This window comes from Petaurus breviceps, unplaced genomic scaffold (assembly GCF_028583685.1).
Source record: "Petaurus breviceps papuanus isolate PSGF00001 unplaced genomic scaffold, PetGlider_PUasm1.0 90897, whole genome shotgun sequence".
NCBI classification, from domain to species: Eukaryota; Metazoa; Chordata; class Mammalia; order Diprotodontia; family Petauridae; genus Petaurus; species Petaurus breviceps.
Genome location: NW_027187374.1, coordinates 10,742,738 through 10,754,848, shown reverse-complemented (window position 1 = coordinate 10,754,848; position 12,111 = coordinate 10,742,738). Strand labels below are relative to the sequence as shown.

The window sequence follows — 12,111 nt, the reverse complement described above, 5'->3', positions numbered from 1 at the left end:
GGAGTGGGGTGGGGCGTGGTGTTGTTTGTCGCTTTTGGGGGAGTGGGGAGTGGATGGAGGTAGGGGGTCGGGGCTGGGGGAGGGGGTGGGAATCAAGCATACTTGAAGAAAAATCAGATCTACTTGAGAGAGAGAGAGAGAGAGAGAGAGAGAGAGAGAGAGAGTTACAGACTTCTTGTCCATGTACTTTATGTACTTTCTGCTCAGGAGTTCTGGGAAAAATTCCTTTAGGTTTAGAGAGGTTTCATGTCTTAGGCTTTCTCTAAGATGGATAAATAGAATGCCTTCTATTAACTAGAAAAGATGTTCTGTGTACAAATAAGATATGAAATATAGGGCAGCTATTTATTTCCTATACCTCAAATGAAATGCTTAAAACATAAAAAGTCTCATAAACTCTGAAATAGCTTTAAAGACCCTCAAGTTAAGAATTTGACTTAAAATTTACACTTTTAGAATGTAATTGTAATAATTAATACCTTCACTGGGAATCATCATACAGGAATCAAGCATACTTGAAGAAAAATCAGATCTACTTGAGTTTGCAGTCAGTGAACAATCTTCCCTTGGCTCTCTCTGTGTACTTCCTCTGCTCTATTTTACATTCTTGTTTTTCTCCCACTTTATTTTTGTTTCCCTGCTCCCCTCTACCAAAACTGTTACTACACCCACTTGGGCTACTTGCTTATGCTTATGTACAGCAATATGACCTGGCAAGGGAGACCCAGGCTTGAAACTTCTTTTCACTGGTCATCTTCTTTTAAAAAGATGGACTAGCAGACATTCTTAGTCACTTTTCCCACAATACAATAGATGCTGACTGAGGACTCAGAATCTTTGCTTCTCTCAAACTCACAATGTCATGTTCAAGCCTGTACATATCTCCTTTGAAATTGATGCTCATTCACCTACAATCAGGCAAAGAAAGGCAAATTAGAAGAGGAAGGCAAACGTCTATTTTCAGATGATGCTCTCCTCTTGTCCCTTAGGTGACATATGAGAAGAAAAGTCAATGTGCTCCAGCAGTCACTGGATAGGCTTGAATAGTTCTAACATGATCTACAGTCAGGAAGAAAGAGAAAGAAGTTGAGTGAAAGCTTGTCATTCCATTGTAAATGTCCCCTGAGTTAATGGTTCTACCTGTTCAGTGACTAGTGAGGGACATATTTTGTCATCCCAAAGTGCCAGCATCCTTTTGTTCTGATAATCCTGTATGTTCCTGAAATGACCCTATTCTTTTGTCGACAAGTAATAGTTTATTGAAGAAATCTCAAGCATTTTTCTTGAATTTTAGCCCAAAGAACTGGCATGTTAAAGACAAAACTCATATTTTCAGGCAATATAACCAAGAGCAGTCCTTTTTTGATTGCATACTTCTATCATTTTTTGAGCATGCACCTACAGTACATGCATATTTATTTATAAATTATAAACATATGCTACTACTAATATATTATAAGTTACAAGCATATAAAACAGAAAATTTAAAGGATAAAATGGTGAAATAAAATATTTTAAACTACATTTTAATTTTCTTTAATGCTATAAAATTTTATGTAAGAGTGAAGTTCTTTCACAAATAAACAACTTTGCTTAGTTTTGAAAATTTTGATTTAAAACTGTGATATAATGGTTCAAAACTCTGGTCTTAAGTACATTTTATTTTGATACATGATTTTAATACCTGAAGTAGCAAAAATACCTCATACGTCTGCAAAGATATGTAGATATTAATGCAAGAACATCATTAGCTGAGTTTACTAAATCATGATACACATTTTTTCCTTTCTGTTCATGAATTATTTTAATTGCAATTTGATTGGTTAATATCCATCTTCCTTGATGTCAATCACTTGTTTTAGAAATTAATTGGAAGTGTTCCATTTTAATATTTTAAACAAATGAATTCAAAATTCACTGAAACTCTTCACTTGGCAAACTTTTAAACAGATTAGAAAATTATGTACCTAAGTTAGTTTTAAAAGTATTGTTGTTTTTGATGACTTAATATGTTAAGGTGCAAAGTATACTTAGAATGAGATTTATCATTAATAATAGTATAAATATAATATTTTGGCTTTTTTTTTGGATAAATCTGATTAGTTTGCCATTGTTTTTTCACTCCATAATATGACTAAGAACATGAACTCAAAATTGTCAACTGCTTTTTTTCTTGTCTGCTTTGACTCACATTATCTTATTCAGGGTTTCTTTATAGGAATGTTTTAAAACAACTTGTCCATTTTGTGAGTTAGTTTAGTTAAAACTAGAGAATATAATCCATAAATCTACTTAACAAGGCAATATGAACTTCTATATGCTAAAATATACTGAAAGTAAGCAAATGAATCAAGGGTAGCAATTATGAGTGCATACAAAGAAGCACTAAAAATAGACTTAATGAAAAGGGATAAATAGGAAAATTAAGTTTTGCTGAAAAAAATCACATATAATATATTCATTTTAAAACACTTTTAAACAACTAAAGGAAAACTAAATGAGTTGCAAAGAGAAATAGAAAGCACAAATATAATAACAGGGAAGCCTCAATTTGCCTTTCTCAGACCATGATAAATCCAACCAAAAATAAACAAGAAAAAAAAAGTTAAAGACCTGAATGAATTTTGGGGAAATTATGTATGATAATCCTATGGTGAGTATTGAATGAAATAGGAAGGAGTATACACATAACCTTTACAAAATTTGATCATATATTAGGATATAAAAATCATATTTTAGGGCTTAAAAATCTCAAAAACAAGTGGAGAAAAGCTGAAATATTAAATACATGCTTTTCTAATTATAATGCAACCAAATTTTATTAAATAAAAGGGCACTGCAAAAACTATTAAAAATAAACTAAAGACTAAAATAACTTTAATCTTCAAAAATTTGGGAGTCAATGGATAAATCATAGAAATAGCAGATTACTTCATTAAAGACAATGATAACAATGATACAACATTCCAAATTTGTTGAGATGAAGACAAAGCCTCCCTTAGGGGACAATTTATCTATCTAAACGCTGGACAGACAGAAACAACAGATCAATGAATTGGGACTATGATTTAAATACTAGGAAACCAGCAAATTAAAGCCTCAGTTAAACTCCAGAATAGAAATATTGAACATCAAAGGAGAAGTTAATAAAACTGAAAATGTTTCATTCATTAATAAGAGATGGATCTATCTTTTAAAAAAAGTTAGCACATTTGATTTTTAAAAAAAGAAAGAGGAAAACCAATTTACTAGTACCAAAAATAAAGAGAAAATTAATGACAAAAGAAGACAAAATAAAGACTATTGTTAGGAGCCATTTTTATAACCATTATGCCAACAAAACCAACAACTTAAAATAAATGAGTATTTACCAAAATATAAAATACCAAATTAGCTTAATAAGAAATAGAAAATTTAAGCAACCCAGTTTTAAAAAAGAACTTGAAAAAGCCTTATGTGAATTTCCAATGAGGGTTAAGGAACTCCAGGGCTAGATGGATTCACAAGTGGCTTCTATCAAACGTTCAATGAACAACTAATTCTTGTACTTCATAAATTGTCTTCAAAAACAGCAAAAGAGAAAAACCTTGTAAAATCCTACATGATGCAGATATTATCTGGATGCATTAATCAGAGAGAATCCAAAGAGAAAAACTATAATGTTTATCCCTAATGAACATAAATATAAAAATTTAAATAAAATATTAGTGAAGAGGTTAAAACAACATATCACAAAGATTATACACTATGGCCAGCTTGGATTTATATAACAAATGAAGGTCTGCTTTAATATCAGAATAATTAAAAAGAATTAACCATATCAACAAGAAACTAGACAAAATCATTATAATTATATTAACTGATATGTTTTTTTTTTTTTTTACAAAATTCAACACTCATTTCTGTGGAAAAAAATATCAGAAACCATAGGAATAAATTTGGCATGAAACAAAGATGTTTTTTTATCACCATTTCTATTTGATATAGTTCTGGCAATGCTGATTATAGCAATAAGACAAGCAGAATTGAGGAATTGAAAGAATAAACATAAGTAAAGAAAAAAACAAAATTGTCAATTTTGCAGATGAGCATTTTTATATGATATAATCAAAATCCAGAAGCAAGAGAGAGTTTAATTTAAAATTACTACAGAATGTATGAATTATTTGAGAGCCTACCTTTCAAGATACACAGACCTATATAAATATAGCTAAAACATCTGTTTATAAGAATAAAGAAAAATAAGTAATTTCTCATTGGTAAGATGTGTCAATATAATAATTGTACTGTGTAAAATTTATTCATTCAATTCAATATTAATCAAACTTTAAAATTAATTCATAGAACTAGAAAAATAATACAATTCATATGGAGGAAAAAAGATCCAGAATCTCAAGAAAATAATGAAATTTCTTATTGGAAATTACCTACCTTTAGGTACATTGCAGTCCAGCTAAACAAGTCTTTATCTTGGTTTTTATATATGACCCTCCATCTCTCATCTTTACTTTTGCTCTGGCTGTACCCCATTTCTGAATGGACTCACTCTTCATCTATGCTTTAGATCTTTAGTTCCTTCCAGGTTTAGCTCAAGCATCACCTTCTACATAAAGGCTTTTTTGCTTACCTCCCTCTAGCTACATCTCCCCTCAAAGTTCTTGGATACTGCTGAAAGTTAGTTGGTGTATATTTCTCAAATACCAGCTGTTTCAGCCTTCATTGTGGAATTTTACCTCCATTGTTAACCCCAATTAGCACCACAGTTTCATTTAGTCAATTAACATCAATTAAATTAAATACTTTGGCCATATGATGAGAAGATGGGAATCACTGGAAAAGACTGATATTGAGAAAGTTTGAAGGCAAAAGGAAAAGAGAATTCCAGAGGATAAGATGGATCGATAGTATTGTGGAAACAATGAACATGAACTTGGAAAAATTTCAGGAGATTGTGGAAGACAGAAGGGCCTGGCATACTATGGTCCATTGGGTCATGAAGAGTCAGACATGACTGAATGACTGAACAACAAACTATCCACTAGCAGTGATTAACATCCCAATTTCATTTGAACAATTAACATTATATAGCTTTTACAAAATTATATTTTCTGGGAAGATATAATAAAATCAATAGTACAAACATTTCTCACCCTCTTCTTTAACATGTAGGGGTACACTGTCCTTTATATTACCTTAATTTCTGCAGAGAGTGCACTCAAACTTAAAGCCATTTCTACCTAGCCTTAGTCCTACCAAGCTTACTTCCAAATGTAGAATAGCCATTGAGTCCTCAAGTATCTTACCAGAGGGTTGGGTCCTTCAGGTCATTTCTTCAGTCCTCATTGCTGGGCTGGGTCCTGAAAGTCTTCCTTGGGGCTTCACTGCTAGACAGACTGCCCATAAATCCCAGCATGAACTCTAGATCCTAGACCTTTGGTAGCTCTGCATTTTGATGTTTTGGAGTTCACTAAATTGTTTCTGTCTCTAATATTCTTTCACTCACAAAAAGAAAGAATAAACACAACAAAGATAGAAACAATTTAAGGGCAATTCACTCACGGGTCCTGGTAAATTAAGTCCTAAAGCTTTTCTTACCATGAAGGTCTTAGCTCTTATCTCATCAATTGAATACAGCCAGCCAGAAATGAGGATTAGATTTAGTTTTGGTACCTTTTGAATTTAGCCTAATTCTATTATGCAGACTATCAATAGTATATCTCTTTGCCACTTAATTAGCAGTTGTAGAATAACTCTGCATGCTCAAAATTTGAAACAGGGAAATTATATTTCATGCCATCATACCTTTCCAAAAGTAGGTTTTCCATCCTCTTCCACTTGGGGACTATTGGTGGAACAATTTTAATATGTTTGTCAGCCTCCTCTGGCCTTTGCCCTCCCCAAAATCTGAGCCCTTAAACTCAGTTTTGAGTCATGGAGCATATACTTTCTAGATTCACTTCTTTGTGACTCAGTTTGTTCATCTGTAAAAATAGACATAATACTTACACTACCTATGAATGGAGACCTTGTGAGCAGAGTTCTATGAAAACTTTAAAGAACCATAGAAATCAAGGAAATTATCATTAATCATTGAGGTCATCTACGAACTCCTCTGACTGAATGCTGTAAAACAGAAACATCTGTTGTCAGAAAATAAGAGATTGCTCCAGTCTGAAGAAAGTGACTACTTATTAAAGTAGATAATATTCAAGACATTCAGATTAAATAAAAGGTGAAATGATTTCCATCTCTATAAATAGACCACTAGAATAACCAGGCCTAAATCATTCTTTATCTCTCATCTTACCATTCAGAAGGACACCATGGTCAACTCAGAACAGGCATTTTGTCATCTCTCCTGCTGAGATCCTTGTGTATCTCATCTCTATTTCTTTCTAGCTCTTGCTCTGGGAATGACAATCAAATCAGTCCTACCATTGCTTCAGGAAAGAGAATGCTTTGTGACTACCAAGATTAGAACTCCCCTGGCCATTATTCCAAGATATGTGCTGAATACCTCTATTAAAATATAACTTCTTTGAGGGAAGAGGTTGTCTCACTTTTTGATTTTGTATCCCCAGCAATTAATACCTTGCCTGACATATAATAGATTTTTAATCAGTGCTTTTGGATAGATAGACTGATAAAACATCAGGCAGCCATTTTCTATTAGTTTAATGAAGTTAATAATACAGCTCCAGTAACTTTAATGAGTTAATGTGATTTCAGAGGAGACAATTTTGATAAAATAAATTTGAATTCTGTTTTATAACTTCAAATTTTAGAGAATTACCCAGGCTTTGAAGTTAAGTGACTTGTCCATGTGTCACACAGTCAGCATGCATCAGAGGCATATAAAACCCAAACATTTGACATTTGTTCAATACCACAGAATCATAAGACTTTTTAGTCCAGTCTGGTTTATGCATGAAAGGGATCCCACTGGTAGCATCCACAACAAATTGTTGTCAAGGATTCACTGGAGGGTTTCTAGTGAAAGAGAGCTCAGTATCTAATAAGAAGGACCATTGCACTTCTGGTCAGCTCTAAATTGTTAGAAAGATTTTTCCTCATGTTAAAACAAAATTGATCTCTTTTACTTTCATCAGTTATTCTTTATTCTACCTCTAGGACCAAGGAGAAAACTCTAATTCCTTTTCCCAATAGAAGCTCTACAAATACTTGACAACAGCTGTCATGTTCTCCCTAAGCTTCCTCTTCTGGTTAAATAAAGGGATTTATTTCAACAAATGGCACAATCTCCAGCCTACTTCTCTAAATGAAATTTATTTTGTCGATGACAATATTTCATGCCTGGATTGATATTTATAAACAAGAAGTTATTGAACAAAGTTATTTTTGTTGTGATGTTAAAAAAAATCTCTAGAATCTCTGTCCGGGGTCCTGCTTTCCCTGCTGGATTGGTAGCTGAATATCCTGTCCCATTCTTTCAGGAAAAACCTACACATGCTTAACTTTGCTCCTTAATCTCAGACGATGAAGCTCTTCTCCACAGCTTCTTCAGTTGTCTTTTTCCCTGTTTCCCACCTCCTCTTCAGTTGTGGAGTCATGATTAAATCAACTCTGCTTTTATTCCTGAATCACATATATCAATCCAATCTCTCATGGCACCAAATTTTAGGACCTAGCAACTCCCTAGCTACTGTTCAATTTTGTGAGTTGTCTAACTCTTTGAATGTCAGCTTCTTGATGGCAGGGGCTTTCTTTGCCTTTCTATTCATAGCCTCAGCACTTGGGACAGTTTTTTTTTGCCATCTAGTGAGTACTTAGTCAACGCATTTTAATTCATTTCATCATAGGTATCTGTTGGATAATATTGAAGGTAGCTATACTGAATTAAATAATTAAATGTCTACTCTAATTGCTACTAGTCCAACATCCAACACATCTTGATGTTGAGGTTGAGTATTTCTTAGGGGTGTGGGTGGGAGTAATGGGGCAAGATCAGATCTGTAATTTATTTAGTATAAACAAGGATTGATGGGAAAACTCCCTGGACTAGTGTAGATTGGTACCTGCTGTGAAATTTATACTTTTTTGGAGAATTACCTGTGATGTTGATATATTTAACTAGACCTAGAGTCAGGTAGAGCTGAGTTCAACACCCCACCTCTGATGTTTCCAAGTTGTGTGACCCTGGATATGTCCCTTAATCTCTCTAAGTCTCGGTTCCTTTATCTATAAAAAGGGGACAATAATGGCACCTCCCTTCCAAGGTTGTTTTAAGGATAAAATGAAATAATATTTGTAAAGTACTTAGTAACTATTAAAGCTCTATATAAATGCTGTTTATTATTATTATTACTTGTATGTGTTAGAGATAAGATGATTCTTAATCTTTTTAGTGTTATTTTCTTCACTGTTTCCATTAGTATATTTTAGGATGTATTTAATCTGGACCCAGAGACTTATACTTCTTTAGGACAGCTAGGTGCTAACTTACTCCTAAGCATCATTCACCCAATGCAATAAAAATGATTTTCAGGATACAAATTATTTGGTTATATTTTAAGTGATTCAGCATTTTCTACTCAACTTCCAAACTGACCAATAATAAATGCTTAATAATGTAATTAGCTAGCATTTCCCATGTTGGTTTTGATGTTGCTGTCCAAGTGTGCATGGAAGAATTAGCTCATGGTTAACAAAAAGAAGCCTGAGATTGCAAAATATACATATGACAGTTAGCAGAGGAGACATTAAGAGAATTTGTTATCCCCTTGCAATTAGATAACTGTTAATTCTTCATATATTTGTCTTCTTCCAAAAATACATTGTACTCTTCAGTGAAGGGAAATGCATATTGTTAAACTCTATCTGAACTCAAAGAATTAGTGTAGAATGCTTACTAGCAAAAATGACTTGCAAATGTCAGATAAAATTTAATAACAGGGCTTAATAAAATAAGCTTCTTTCTGAAAATCTGTTTTTCATATTTGAGAATTATCCATCATGTTCTTAAAACCAAAGATACTGCCAGGAGAAAAGGATATTATTTTGTTAATTATCAAGGGGCTCATTTATTTAACAAAGCTAATTGAAGTATTTCTGTAGGAACAAGTAAATATTAGTTTTAGAAGCATTTGTTTTATAAAAGACGAGTTCATTAATATATGGGCATAAGACTAAACTATCCTTTATATCACTCATATAAAAACTGGAAGGCCTACACATTAGGCACAAATCATATCTTTTAATGTTAGTTTTACTCATTGTCCTTAATTTCAGGATTATCTTTTATTGAACAGAATTCTAGAGATATGCTAGTAAAGCTGCCTTTAAGAAGTGAGTAAATTTTACATTTTAGCTAGTTTGAATATTTTGTAAGCAATAACTAAATTAAACAATTTACCAAGTTGTCTCATCAACAATAATGTGCCAATTAATGATCCTTCATTTTGGTAGAGCTACATATAGGTAGTCATTTGTAATAAACTAATACAAAACTGGACAGCTAGATGATATGGTGGATAGAGCCTTGGCTCTGGAGTCAGGAAGATTCATCTTTGTGAGTTCAAATCTAACCTCAGACACTTACTAGCTGTGTGACCCTTGCAACTCCCTTATCCCAATTTGACTCAGTTTCGTCATCTGTAAAATGAGTTGGAGAAGGAAATGGCAAAACACTTCAATATCTTTTCCAAGAAAACCCCAAATGGGATCACAGAGTTAGACATGACTAGAAAATAGATGAAAAACATCAGCAGCAACAATACAGAGTTATTCACTTATTTCCACAAATGACATTTATGTTTGGACTTAAGAACTACATAAGCTGAAGTTAGTTGTACCTGGTCTAGGCAATTGAAAGATCTTAGGACAGACACCTGAGTTCTAAGAATTACTTGGTTGTGTTTTTACTTCAGCAGATTGTTACGATCACTCCACGAACATTTCCCTGGAGTAGATCTGGCTCTTGTTTTATTTCCCCATAGAACTACAGACTCAGGATTAGAAGAGACATTAGAGGCTATGTAATCTGAACCTGAAAGAGAATTCCTTCTTTATTAAACTAACAAGAAGACTTCTAATGAGGGAAAGTCTACCAATTTTGACAATTGGATAGTTCTTGTCTTGAAAAAAGAACATGTCCCCAAACAGCTAAACTCAATTCTTTAGATTTCTGAGACTGATCAGATTTGTTGATTATTTCTTTGGGAATAAGATTTGAAATACTGGGTCAAAACTAGATACTATTTTGCTCAACTTTTGATCTCAGACAGTAGTACAAAGAGGGCACATTGTTGAAGAACAGAGCTGTTTCCCTTGAAATCACCTTCAGAAAACACAGATCTATTGAGAAACTTCTTAGCATCCCTCAATTACCCATTATGTCATCTTTGGATCAATTTTCAGCATGTATCACCTCTTAGGTATAGTTCTAAGATTTTACAATTGAAAGCATAAAATACCACTTCTTTTGATTTACTTTTAATTTACTCTTATTTATTCTTAACATCTTCAAATTTATTGATTTCTCCTGATTACCATTCATAAGTCAGATATTCAATCATCCTCAAATAGGGCATTGATGACAATATTTCTGTTTCATATAGAGAGACAATTGCTCATGGACTATATTAAAGTGTGGTCTTTCTCGAAAACCTCACTGGTCATATGTGTCATTCCTTGAGGGACAGGTTGAAGATTGGAGGATGAGGGGGAGAGGAAAGAAAGTAGATCTTAAAAACACACACACACACAAAAACAGACCAAATGAAAGTATGCATTGTCTACTTTGGGGAAACTATCTTAAAAATAAAAGCAACAATAATATACTGATTTACCAAGAGAGCTGCTTTGTACTAGAATTTTAATTCCTATGACTACATTTCATGGAAACATACAGGAGGAAGTGGAAAGGGATCTCATACCTCTTCAGAGTACTGATGGACTTGTCTTCTTTGAAAAAATATCCTCCTGTCTCTCTCACTACCTTCCTTCCACACTGAAAAAAAGGAAAGAAAAAGAGAAAAGTTCTTAATATATATCTTTGTCATCTGGTGAAATATATTCTTACAGTGACTGTGTTGGAAAACATATGTCTCCATATTTTAATTTTATCACCTCTCTGTATGGAGGTGAGTGACATATTTCATTTACCTTCTTTTGGACTCATGGTTTATCACTGCACTGATTATAGTTCTAAATCTGGCAAATTTTTTTTCTGTATAATTTTGTTATTATCATATAAATTATTTTCTTACTCAATATGCTCTGCATCAGTTAATAGAAATCTCCCTAGTTTCCTCTAATAGGCCATACCATCATTGCTTATGGCAGAGTAATATTCTATTACATTCATATAATACAATTTGTTTAGCAATTACTCAATAGAACACTCCCCTAGCCCTTTAGTTTCCAGTTTTTGGTTACCACAAAAACCTGCCAGAAATATTTTCGTATTTATGTGTCATTTTCCTCTTTCTCTGATTTCTTTGGGGGTATAGATCTGGTAGCTGGGTCAAAGAATATGCATATTTCAATGTTGTGGTTCAGTCACTTTCAGTCATATCCAATTCTTTGTGAACCCATTTGGTGTTTTCTTGGAAAAGATGCCAGAGTGGTTCACCATTTTCTTTTCCAACTCATTTTACAGATGAAGGAACTGAGGTAAACAGTGTTAGATAACTTGCCCAGGGTCACATGGGTAATACAATGTCTAAGGCCAGAGAAACTCAGGAAGATGAGTCTTCCTGACTCTAGGTCCAACATGCTATCACTGCACTACCTAGCTGCCCCTGTTAGGCACATTTTAGAAACTTATAAATTCTTTTGAAAAATAAAATTGCTCATTTACCCTTTTTCTAATTTATCTATTTGTGTCGACATTTTGTTCACTTAAAATTTATATCTATATCTACATCTCTCTCCAAATACCATACCTGGGGGAAAAACAAAGAAAAAAAAACCAAACATGAAAATTAACCTTTAGCCAAATTGAAAAACCATCAACAACAAAAATCTAAGTTTCAAATGACATGGGGCAAGGTTTCTAATTATACTGACACTTTATTTTCTTTCTTTCTTTCTTTTCTTTTCTTTTCTTTCTTTCTTTCTTTCTTTCTTTCTTTCTTTCTTTCTTTCTTT

General features: G+C 33.1%; 1 long non-coding RNA gene across 2 annotated transcripts in view; it reads left to right on the top strand.

The window, feature by feature from the left end:
• LOC138151353 (uncharacterized) overlaps positions 1-12,111 on the top strand; it is a 117,778-nt gene that overhangs the window by 19,381 nt on the left and 86,286 nt on the right. The window lies entirely within an intron of this gene.